The sequence below is a fragment of the Athene cunicularia genome (genome assembly GCF_003259725.1).
Source record: "Athene cunicularia isolate RWA chromosome 14 unlocalized genomic scaffold, athCun1 chr14_part1, whole genome shotgun sequence".
In the NCBI taxonomy this organism is placed as follows: Eukaryota; Metazoa; Chordata; class Aves; order Strigiformes; family Strigidae; genus Athene; species Athene cunicularia.
In genome coordinates, this window is record NW_020799118.1 from 13,827,029 (window position 1) to 13,838,616 (window position 11,588).

An 11,588-nucleotide genomic window follows, 5' to 3' on the forward strand; every position below is an offset into this window, starting at 1 on the left:
AGCAGGGAGTGTTTGAAGGGGGTAAAACCTCTCCTGCTGCCTGCGGCTGGGGGCCACAGGGTGGTCTGGGATCTGGGTGGCTGAGATGTAGACACACATTCCTCACGCCAGCTCTGTAACCTGCCGTGAGGACGTGGGCAGGCGTGCCAGGAGCAGCAGCGGTGTGGGTCACTGCGGCCCAGCTTCTCGGAGCGGGAACCGCATCCAGAGGAACTGACTCAAGCAGCAGGTCGAGAGTTCAGGCTCAAGTGAATCAAGATGATTCACGGCTATTAACTGTTGGCTCTTGGGTGGTTTGCACTGGCGTGGCTGCTCTTAGTGTGATGCTGGAGGTTTGTTTCCCTTGTCGCTGGTTTGATTTCCATTCATATGGGTGGCAGAGAAATGTCAGGCCATGACTAGTGCAGAGGGTCTGATGCTGCGGGCAGCTGGGATGAATAGTCACCTTTTTTTCAGAAGTTAATTTTTATAGACATCTTTCACCCTTTGAAGAGATTTTATTTATATATATATTTAACATTCAAGGGCTATTTTTTATCTCTGAAGATATTTAGGCTGTTTTTCACAACCATCAGGTTCACTGAGCCTAGGCTCGTCGTGAAAATAATTTCTTCAAAAATTAATGTCATTCACGTTCCAGTTGAATCTGTTGGGGTGTTTTTGTAGATTAAATAAATAAAACTGTGCAAAAGTCAGAGGACAGAAGCTTCTGCATATATACTTTCCTAGACCACATTGGATTTCTCATCTCTGCCCCAGCATAATTCAAAGAGCCCACTAAACCCCAGCTACTCCAACCTGCAGAAGCGCAGCATTCAGCCCTCACTGACTGCAGCGTTTGTTCAATATTGTTTCAGCATCATGAAATTCATACTTGGTAGCTGCTACTGCTTCCTGTAAATACATGTAATGATTAAACTGGAGAACAGCTTATAAACTCTACTGGTAAACCACAAAAATGCTGATCAGATTTTAAAGGGCTGACATAAAAGCTGCAGAATTTGTGTCCTCATAGAGATGCCTACTCCTTCTCTGGCATCCGAAAGGTGTCCTGTTGTGTCTGCGAAGCACTGAATGTAGAGCTTGTACCTCTGCTCACTCGGCACTGGCGTTGGGTTTGGTTTAGTTAGGATGGATCTTCTGAGGCAGCTGGAGGTCCCGACAGCAAAGCGGAATAGCTCTGACCCAAAGAGGTCTTGGGGCATTGCTCCAGTTGTGTTTGCGACAGGCATCGCACCTGAGGTTTTCAGTGTCACTGGGAGGATTATATTCAGCCCAACCCTAAAAAAACCACTCCTTTGTCTCATGGACAAAGCAAAACATCCCATCTCTGTCAGCTGCTCGTTGCAGCGGCAGGCGGGTGTTGAGGCATTGTGGAAATTGGATTAGCAAGCGGGAACTGCGAGTAGAAATACTTTACGTTAAGGAAGTGTAGGGGGGATGGCGATGGCTCCTTCTAAGGTGAGTGGACCCAGAAGGGAACAGAACACACCGCACTCTATCAGAAAACAAACTGCTTTGCCAAATTCCAGGCTTTGACACAGCTGCTGTGTTCTCGGGGCAGAGCTGTCGTGCTCTGCTCGCTTCTGCGTTGGCAGAAAAATAATAGCATGATGAGCTGAGATGATGATGCTTTGTCTTCACATCTCTGCCAGAAGAAACTTCCAGGAGCAAAAAACCTCACCAAATGCTCCTCTCTCATCCCCTTCTCAGCTCTGGGTTTCTGGGTCCTGACCAGCCTGGGGCACAGTGGAAATTCAGCCCCAAGCCCCGGCCAGGGCTCTCGGGCTGGCGCTGGGCTCCAGCACCCTCACGCTTCCTCCAAGGGCCCCTAACAAGCAGCATGACTGTTGTGTGCTGGGGGACTTCAGACAGAGCCACTGGGATCTGAAAAAGCCAACTACATACAATAAAGGCTCATAATGACATATTGTAAATGCATGCATCTAACCACCCTTTAATTGGCGCTTTATTGATAGTTTGCAATTACTGACTTATTTCTATCATGAGGGGAGTCTGCAAAGGAAAAAAGGGTCCCAGTGTAAAATGCAGCTCTGGTGCATTTATAGCATTTCAACAAAAACCTGTTTATTTAATATTTACTGCCCTTTTCTTCATTCAGAATGACTTTTATTGACAATACTTCTGCTCTGCAAAGGAAGCAATAAAGTTTAATGTTGATATACCACTTAATTCTGCTTTTCAAGATTTGAATTGACATTACATGCAAGTTTTATTGGACATTTTATAATTGTTATTGGAGTCATGGTGGCTAGGTTGAGTAAGTGTATTTTTCCAGATTCCAACTGGCCTGGAGAATATTGCTTTGTCAGGAACCCAAAAAAAAGTTGTGCTTTAAAGAAAAAAGGCTGCTTTTTTTTTTTTTTTTTCCAAGTGTGAACTTATTCTTCTTGCCTAGTTCACGTTTGTAAGGAAAAAGGCTTAGCGAGTTTGGAAATGTCAGAGAGGAGGGGCCTGGCAGCCCGCCGGCTCGGCGGAACGGAGAGCACGCCGGGAGGGTGGATGTCTGTCCCCACTGGATCCCCGCAGGGTGGTGCTGGTTGTGGCGTAGGCAGACTCTGCTGGTCTGGGTGTGCTGGACCATCCTGGGCCACCTACCACGGGGGAGATTTGGGTCACGATGACTGAAACACACTCTGCACGGACGCATCTCTGCACTGTCCCCTCCCCGTGCTCACCCACCCACCCGTGTCCTCACAAGACCTGAACGGGGAGCACGAGGAGCTGGGACACCCCACGATTTCTGGTGTTTTGTGTGCGTTTATGTTGACATGATCTCAGTTTGGGGTCTGCCTGCTCTGACATGAGTCCCCATGGCTTGAGCTTCCAGAAATTTCCCCCTTTGGCTGGTTTTTGATCTCAAATAAATCAAAGAGTCTTACTTATTGCAAGTCTCTCAATAGAAATAGTCTTTGCTCAAAAAAAAATAATCAAGGAGTGGATTGAATGCTGGCCAGTTCCCATTAGAAAAATCATTATTCATTGTCACTAACCACCAGATTGGGGAGGGCTTTGTGATTTACAGCTGTGGGTGTAGTTTTTGCAGGACATCTGCACACAGAGAGAGATATTCTCAATCAGATTGCAGCGCCCAGAGCACGTTTACCAGGATCAAAGGTGAGTGGAGAGAAAATGTCATCCAGGATTTTACAGCCAGGCCCCATCAGCCACTTATCCCATGGGCAGGCTGCGGAAGAGCTCCCCAGCACGGGTGCAGCTGCTCGTGGTCCCGGCCAGGGGCTCAGGGCTGGGGACTGTCCCCACCGTGTGGCACCGGGGTCCCACCACGCTGCCTGTCCCATGCACACCAGGGACAGTGAGAGCGGGTGTGTGTCCTCCCTGCTCCCGAGAGAGAGGTTTGGATGGGCAGCACTGACCCTGTCACTTGATTCTCCGATCCCGAGGAAGCTGTTTGTGCTGAAGAGGTGGCTGTGGAGGGGAAGCTCTGGGACATGGCACCTCCAAGCGTGAGGAGCCTCTCGACGCATCCACCATGCAGGTTCATGCTCAGCAGGGCCAGACAGCTTGACTGTGCCCATCTTGCTTTGTGCCATCACATGTGTCCCAAAAGCGAAGACTCCCAAACTGCACAGGTTAACATCACCCCCTGAGGCATTTTTCTTCCTTTAGTGTCTGCTGGGATTCACAGAATCATCTAGGTTGGAAAAGACCTTGAAGATCATCTAGTCCAACCATTAACCTTACACTGACCATTCTCATTCAAACCCCCAAGGTTTCTGAGACCCAAAGTAGTGCATCAAACCATCCCACCTGCAAGGGAACCTGCTCAAAAGTTCTCAGCCATCATGAAAGCATTAGCAGGTGATAGTGGCAAAACCTCCCCATTAGACTCTGTGCAGAGAGCATCCTTTTGCATTTAGAAAGAAATCTTAGGTGAAGGACAGCCAATTATAGAGGATCTCCAAGGTAAATATGCAGCATTGTTTCAAAAAAACATTCTTTCTAGCATTTATGGTACGTAGAAATCCAAATCTAAACCAGAAATTAAACTAAATGGACGTTTAACTTTTCAACATCGTTAGGGATTTATTGTAAGCAGGTGCCAGACTTGACGTGCCGAGCAACACTGCTGCAAATTGTCTCTGCCAGGAATAAAGCTGGAGGAGAGACTTGTAACTCAGCTCCTTCCCTGCTCAGCTCTGCTCTCCAGCCCTGTAAAATCAGGCTGGTGAGAAATGGCCAGTCTGAGCCACAGAAACCTCCAAATAAGCCTGAGGTGGAGTTTGCCCTTTGCTCATACGTAAACAAGGGTCCTTAGAGTTTTTGAGAGTTTTCTAAATATCGAAATCTTTTTGCTACCACTTACTGTCATCCTTCCTGGGGAGTAAGGGACATTATGTAGCTGCTGTGTTGAGGCAGGGCCATGTTCGCCAAGATGCTCGTGTCTGGAGCAGGGATATGTGCACCCCCTCTTTAAGTTTAAACTTCCAGTGCTGAGGTTGGGGTTTTGGACACCTCTAATTCATAATGTTGGAGTGGTTTTCACTGAGTGTCCCTTGATGGTGGCTACTGAACGTGATGTTCACTTACAGGGATGGAAATCCAGCTGCAGATGGTCGCAGTGGCCAGTGTTTTACAAATCGCTTTGGTGAATGATTCTTTCGTTTTGATTCTGATAGTACCAGTTGCCTGATTTTGTAGGAACATTGGGGTCTGAGCCTCAAAAATACAGAAGTAGATCTGAAGCACCCCTAAGTTCAGGAGAAATCAAGCCTAGAATGTGGCTGCTAGTATCTTGAGGGGGAAGAAGAGGTCTTGGAGATCACAGGTGAGGTCTGGACCCTTGTTATTCTTGGTTTTGTAGAAGCATCAAGTCAGAGCCTGCCCGTGGCCTGAGGAGCTTGTGATTTTAAGGGGGAGGGATGATGAAAGTGCTGCATGGAGAAGGCAGATCCCTTCCCCTGCCTGCAGGTCGGTGGCACAGGACCCTTTCCCACCACATCACCTACAAGAGCATTGTGTCGTGTCCCCTCTGCCACCACTGACGCCTCCATCCCCTGCACATACCCCAGCCCGTGGGTCCATTGCTGCCTTCACCCACCCACGGCCAGGGAGAGCCGAGTACCTGCGGCCGCGAGTGAAACCAGAGAGGGTGCAAACCCACGGCCTCTCTGCTCTGCGGGTGTTTTGCTGTGCTCTGGAGCTGGCTCCTAAAACCCTGAAGCTGCATGTTTTTCACGACATCTAATGCACAGCTTACACCAGCAAACGTATTTCTTGGCTCCTTAAGCCAGGCAGTAAAATTACATTGCTTGGCAAACGAGTTGATGAGGGGAAGCGAAAAGAAAGCCAAAAAGGCAGGAAAAAGCCACCTTGCCCTTACGAGCTGGCAGGTAGTGCTGGGTTAGAGAGCACGGCGAGGAGCCTGCAGCACCCGGGCAGGGGAGGCTGAGTTTTCTTAGAGCCGGCGGGGTGGTTTTGGCTGTGACAGATGGGAAGGATCTTCAGTATCACAAAGGTAAAATCCATAAATAAATAAATATTAAATGGAAAATATAAAGCTACCACTGTTGGAAAGGCAGGATCATTCCTTTGCTTCCACGCTGCTGTTCTGGGTTACAGTTGTATAGACACAGTTTGGGGGTTTTAGGATGTGGGGAGAGTTTTAGACCTTCAAACCCCTTTAGATTTGAATGAATTTAGGGAGCCTGACTCCTCTCTGTGGCCCCTGAAAGCTCCTGGCATGTCCTCCCGCATGGAGCATCCTCTGGAGCAGGGCCATTTGTGCCGGGGTGAGCTCAGTCCCCAGCGTCACACATCAAGACAGAAGTTCCCCAAAGGAGCCGGGGCGGCGAAGCTTTAGGGTTGCCAGTTCTTCCCTGCCACTGGTCCTCCTCCCGTGGAGGCTTGGCAGTGGGCTGAAATTCAGGCTATCCCAGGATGTTTTTCAGCAGGAGCCATATATAAAGCGGAGGGATGACAATGCCAAGAGCGAAGCTGAATTCCAGCCTTGCGGAAGGCAAAGATAAAACCTCCACAGCCAAAACCCCCTCAAACTCACAAAGAAAACTCCTGGGACAGCTCTCGGGGTCCAGCCAAGGAGCTGCGCGGGAACGCGGCAGCTTTACGAGCTGGTAGAGGGCCAGGGGGGAGGACCCGCTGAGAGGGAGCACCCGGGCTGGGGGGGCTGCAGCAGAAACCTCCTGCAGCAGAAACTTCCAGCTCTTTTCCCTCATAAAAGCTCTGAGCATGACCCTTGCCCAGCCAGGCACCACACAGGGGACACGCAGCCCCTGTGCTTGTGGGAGCAGGAACATGCAGGAGAGAGGGAAGCAAAGTTATTTTCCTCTTCTTTTTTTTTTTTTTTCCCTTTTTTAAGCAGAAAACAGTTGTTGAATAAATATATATTTTCTGCTCTTTTTTGCCTTGGCTTGGACAAACCCCAACCTCCTAAAAATTTTGATGGAAATGGACATTTTCCTCTATCTAATCCTTTTCCCATCTCCTCTCCCAAGCTGTGCATGGGAGGCGAAGCAGGGGTTTTCCCCCCTCTCTCTTGGGAGGGGAGAACCAAGCCCCCCGCTTCCATCGCTGCTGCCTCTGCCATGCCGCAAGATGTTGGAGGGATGAACTGCCCTTCCAGCCACACACGCGCAAATTAAATCATGCTGTTGCAGTGCCACAGCTGCAACATATTGTGTTGCTGACTTAGGAGGTAGCAGAGGTCACAGCAGCAGCCCAGAGAGAAGGAACAAAAATTAAACAGCTCCCCCCTTCCCTGCAGAAAGTGTCTGAATCCAGTGTTTGTTTTCACTTGTCAGATACGAGCTCAGTTTTGTTCTTTTTCTTAGTCTGGTGTAAATCAGATGTGCGTCTCCAGGAGGTTTATCAGGGTTATACAAGTCCCAGGCTTGTGGCAGAAGAATCAGGCCCTTTGTTTGTGCTCTCATTATGCACCTATAGGACATTTGTGCTCCTCCAGTAGTTGTTTTTCTTTATTGATGCAGAATAGTGTCATTACTTTATGAACACGTTGTGCATGAGAATAAAGCTGCTGCCAGTTTTGCTGCAGGACCCACCCCAGGCTCCAGCCAGGAAATTCAGGCATCAGTTCCGCACTTTTCCCATAGAGATCAGCCATGTGAGTAGCTTGGAGTTAAGACCCTAAAAGAGACCTCAGGAGATCTTCCTCTAGGTGATATCCCCAGGCCAGGCTCTGATTTCACTCACAGATCCCCCTCAGGGTCGGCTGTTGGGCTGCTGGGTTCCCCTGGACCAGCATCTCTGGCTGCAGCATCCCTGGGAGGCTGTGAGCGAGTGGGTGTTCGCTGCTCGGGCTGGGCAGCAACACAGCCTTTCCCCTGCGAAAACAAAGAGGAAATTCAGCCTTCACAAAAGTCTAAATTTTGTTGATTTTGTTGTGGTTTAGAAAAAAACAACAAACGGAGAGCATCCCAGGAAAATTAACAGCAGAACATGAGTTTGGTGCTAGGGGAGGAATGGGCCGATGGAAAATAGCTTTGCTGCTCAATTGTTTAAAAATCTGCTTTGGACTCAGGTCTGAGATGGAGGATGCAGGGAGAGCGTTTTAAAAGGTTGTTTGGGAACCTTGAAGTGCTGGACAGGGATTATGGAGATTAATCATCAGTGCTGCAGTCTCTGGGTCACCCGGGCCAGCCCCGCGCACCCTTCCTGGTCCCACAGGCGAGGGACGGCCGGGGTCCTCCTGCCCCTCGCTCATCCTCCAGCCTCCCGCGCTCAGCCCTGGCGCGGCTCCAGCTCAGCTTTTCTCGACAGCAAAACAAAAGGAATGTGAAATCAAAGGAGTTGCAGCGTAGATTTTCTGTTACATTTAAGCCACCTTAAATTAAATAGCAAGCTATAACACCACCCCCCCCTCCAAAAAAAAATCTAACTTAAGCAGGCAAAACCCAAACTATTTAACCACTCCTATATTTGATTTCACATTCAGCTTGATAGTATCTGTTGCAAGGCGAGGCTGCCGTGCCAGACACGAGAATACCAGCACATACCACCCCAAATCAGTAAATAACGCTGCTCCTATAATGGTGTCTGGTATTAGTTAGCAACAAGTTAAGTTCTTGCATTCTGCAGTAGTCAGAGTGACTTAGAAACACTTACTGTTAGCCATAGGAGTGCATTTAATTAGCTTCTGATTCAGGGGGCTGGGGGTTTTTTCTCTTCTCCTTTTTTTTTTTAAATCATTAAATAAAGTGTCACCCCTAGCCAGTGCTGTAAACTCTATTTTGATTGTGGCTGCAATAACCCCTTTGGGCGTCATTCAAATTGTACTAAACAGTTTCTGGAGAGTGCTGGTTTCTCTCAAAATAAACCAAAGTCCGGCTTTGACAAGCTCTAATGAAAAACAAATTGTTATATTACTTAGAAAAATAATTTGAAGGAAGTCTGAATTAGTTGTAAAGGTGGAAAAGGTTCAGCTACTTGAAAATAGAAATTTGGAAGGTATTTATTTTAACCATTAAGCCAGCAGCCTTGAAATACAGCCTTGTTTGTTACAGAATGCGCCTAACGAGAGACATGAATCATGCTGTTAATCAGTATGGGAACTTGATTAATTGGAAGGGGGACCGTCAGTGACTCCAACAGGCGGAGCCGCCTGGCAGCAGTCTGCGACGGAGCCCTGGAGCTGGTGTGATTTACCATCAGTCATCCTGCTGGCACACAGAGAGAAACTTTGGAGGGATCCCACAGCCTTGGGTTTGTGGGTTGTTGGGTTTTTTTAAATTGAAAATAAAAAGTGGTTATTTGGGACACTGTCAGCCTTTGATTTTTGGTGCCTCTGCGTTTGGTTGTCCAACTTGAAACGTGCTGCTTTTCCACGGAGGAGGGTTCAGTGTGTCTTGGAGGCAGCTGGTTAAGATGTCCCAGGCCATGATGCTTGTCACCTCACCTTTGCTGCTGATAGTGGTTTTGCTTATTAAGCCTGAGAGCAAGATTTTACGCCCAGCTATGAAATCAGATTTGCATGAGAGGCCCCCAGGATGCAGGGCGCTGCCATGGCTATAAAAACGCAGCAGGAAGGTCCGTATTAATTTTCACTGTTGACTGGGGCTCTTGGTTTTGGGGCCAGGAAGAGCTTGAGTGAGTTTGGCCATCCAAGAGCACTGTTTTGTTTCAGAGAAGCGTATATTGGCTCATATGGCAAAAGGATATGGTGGCAGGGAGGGGGGAGAGCATGCGGCTGTGCCAGAGGGATGAGTTCCAGCTGAGTTTCAGGGTCATGGTGGAAGGTGCCACGTGTGTTGGGCTGTCCCGACGGCAGTGGCCCAGGTTGGAGCCGTCGGTATCATCACAGTAACCACCGTGGACAAAACAGGGAGACCCAGGGGTCAGGTAGGCTCCGGTGGCCGCGCGTCCTTGGGCATGGTGCTAAGCTCTGCCGTTCAAAGATCACAGGTTAGATCCCCACGTTGCAAGATTTGCTTAAGTGTAATGAAAACGCAACCAATTCTGGCTGCCCTCAGTGTTTCTTCTGCGTTACAGCCTTCCAGGGTGCTCTCAGGTCTCATTTTCTGTGCTGCTCTGTGTAGGCTTTACACCCCTCTCCTCTTCGCACTACATGAACACCTTCCAGAGCCGGATTAAATGACATGGCTGACATCCACCACATGTGCTCCTTCCTTTGCCAAGGGAAGAAGTTGTGGAGTGCTTCGGCTCCTAGGGCTCTGGGGCAGGGTTGGGGTATTTTTTTTTTTCCTGTTTTAATCTTGCATTTGATTTTCAAGATATCTCCGCGATCCAGAACCTTTGTGTCTGAAGTCCTTTAGCAGAATTTCCAGGTGCTTGGGCTTGAAAAAGAGAGAAAAATCAATTACAACGATGTTGTCAGTGAAATGATATGAGTTGGCGAGGCTGCAATAGCTTCAAAACATCTGCACTTTCCAGATGTGATTCTCTCGGTGCTGTGCTGCAGCATTTGGGTCCAAGCAAGGATGGGAGATAAAGTATGTGTTGCACATGTGATTGCATGTATGTGTAAGTGTATGTATAAAACAGTATATCTAATAAGAGCCAGACCAGCTATAAACCAGAGATGTTACTGAAGTCAGTGACATGATCTTGAGCATTCACTGTTACCATATTTCCAGTGATGATTATTTATTTCTGTTTAGGTGTAGCTACTAAAGCTAACTAAAACCATTATGATCCATTAACATTGCCCAAGCCAAAGGACTCGCCCACTAATACGTGTCACATGGCTTAAGGCTGTAGCTTTATCCGGTTTCAGTGTAATGGCTCGAAGTGAACTGGTCACGCTGCATCTTCCCAAGACCTTGGCTCTCACCAAGTCTTTGCTTTTCAGCAGGGTGACAGTGGTGGTGGTGGTATTTGGATTTTGGTTCCTCTCCTCCCACCATCTAGATTACGGGACCTTTAAATAATGTTTTATATTCCATTTCAAAAAAAGAAGAAATCAGAACAGCCTAACTGGAAACAGATGGCAGATTATGAACTTTTTTTAAAGGGAATTTATAATACATGTATTATGAAGAAAATCATTTAATAGTGTCAGATATAGAAGTGTGAAGACAGAACGTGCCCATTTGAGGAGTGGAAGGGGCTGAGAGTGGGCTGTTGCCTTTGGTGCGGTGTTCTTGGGGTGAGGGGAGGATTTTGCTGCAGTTAATGATTGCAGTGAGCTCTCCTGGCTGAAATGAGGGCTTCCTACCATTACTGCTCTTTATCTTTCCCCTGGCTGCCAGAGCAGTTTAAATTCTGCTCTTACCTTGGGTTTCTGGGTTCAGGTTAGCAAAGCCAGGGAACCCAGTGGGTCAGGGCTCTTCTGAACAAGCTCTTCCCTCCGTGTGTGGGAAACCTGACTCTGCTGATTCTTCTTTAGCCATGTCCCAATTTCCTTGCAGAGATGTAGCTCTACACATCTTCCTCACCAGCGGGAGTCCTCCTCAGCAGCTGTGCCCGTGGGGAGGGGTGTGCCGGGGCGAAGGCTGGGGCAGGCTGGCGGCATCGCTGTGGTGCACACATCGGCTGGGCTGGGACTTGCTGGGCAAAGACCAGAGCTGCAGATACCAGCTCATGAGCCAGATCTTCGTGTGGGGCAATCAGGGTAATCCAGAGTCCATCGAGACGTACCTGGGTGCCCAGATGATACCTTTGATCCTCCCAGGTGGTCAACTCAGGGGTTTTATTAATTTGCATCTTTCAATAAGTGATTTTCTGCAAAGTTATGTTAGCGCATCTTTTATGTGTGCGGATAGTTAGATTTAAGCACGCCTTGTGTCAGCTGAATCCGTAAAACTATCCACAGATCAGAGATGCAAGTTTTAGCAGTGTCCCTTGCACAAAGATTGGATATCTTTAATTAGAGACACTAAAATGCAATTTCAGAGTCAAGATAAAGCTGTGGAACTTAGTGTCGGGGCTGCTTAGGGGTAGACGTGAAGATGGATTTTATAGTGTCCTGCTTTGATGAAAATAACTCATTCGCTTGTTCTGGGCTAACTTGCTGGGTTTAATGTTTCTCTGTAATGATGCTTCCTCCAGAGAGGTTTTATTTTGATTTGGAAGTGTTGGGATGAGGATGCGGCCCTGAGATGCTTTAGCCC

The 11,588-nt window shown here is 48.1% G+C and overlaps 1 protein-coding gene across 1 annotated transcript in view; it reads left to right on the forward strand.

Moving 5' to 3' along the window:
* LMF1 (lipase maturation factor 1) overlaps window positions 1-11,588 on the forward strand; it is a 193,596-nt gene that overhangs the window by 131,161 nt on the left and 50,847 nt on the right. The window lies entirely within an intron of this gene.